This window comes from Diaphorina citri, unplaced genomic scaffold (genome assembly GCF_000475195.1).
Source record: "Diaphorina citri unplaced genomic scaffold, Diaci psyllid genome assembly version 1.1 scaffold43833, whole genome shotgun sequence".
In the NCBI taxonomy this organism is placed as follows: Eukaryota; Metazoa; Arthropoda; class Insecta; order Hemiptera; family Psyllidae; genus Diaphorina; species Diaphorina citri.
Genome location: NW_007421154.1, coordinates 1 through 531, shown reverse-complemented (window position 1 = coordinate 531; position 531 = coordinate 1). Strand labels below are relative to the sequence as shown.

The 531-nt window shown below is 36.9% G+C and overlaps 1 long non-coding RNA gene across 1 annotated transcript; it reads left to right on the top strand.

The window, feature by feature from the left end:
• On the top strand, positions 1 to 485 carry LOC113473573. Its single transcript, XR_003395511.1, has 2 exons — positions 1 to 87; positions 338 to 485. It is a non-coding gene; the product is annotated as an uncharacterized LOC113473573 (long non-coding RNA).
• Positions 486 to 531: the final 46 nt, after the last annotated feature.

The following is a 531-nucleotide window of genomic DNA, read 5'->3' as shown; positions in this document are numbered from 1 at the left end:
GATCTCTGTTATTGAGAGTGTGTTCAAATTGAACGAAGCCCAACCGTCTGCCATTACTACGAGCATGAGAGCATCTCTCATTGACAGGTATGACCATGTTTGTTTAATACTAATGAATGGCTGTCTGTAAAAGTTTACAAAATTACCCTATCCTGAGTGCAAAGTTTTACTTTATGATTTGTTGACTGGGACTTGAGGCCTTTTCCTGAAAGGAGGAGTAATTCAAACTAAAAATAAATTTATAGGGAAATGAATACAATCTCTTCCCAGTCATTTACTGATAAATGAAAGGTGGAGATAACTTAATGATCTTGTAACTTTTTCTTTCTGTTTGCAGCATTGCCTAAGCCAGACAAGATATTTTCCATTGGAATCCGGTGTGAATGAATGAAAGAAAGGACAACCTTTTGATTTTTCATGTATAAAGACGAAAAGAGATTGAATCCTGGAAACTATTATGTTTTCAAACACAAAATCAAGTGGCGCGCGAACGTCAAGAGATCGAATTGACGCCCCAATAGCTGACCAAAG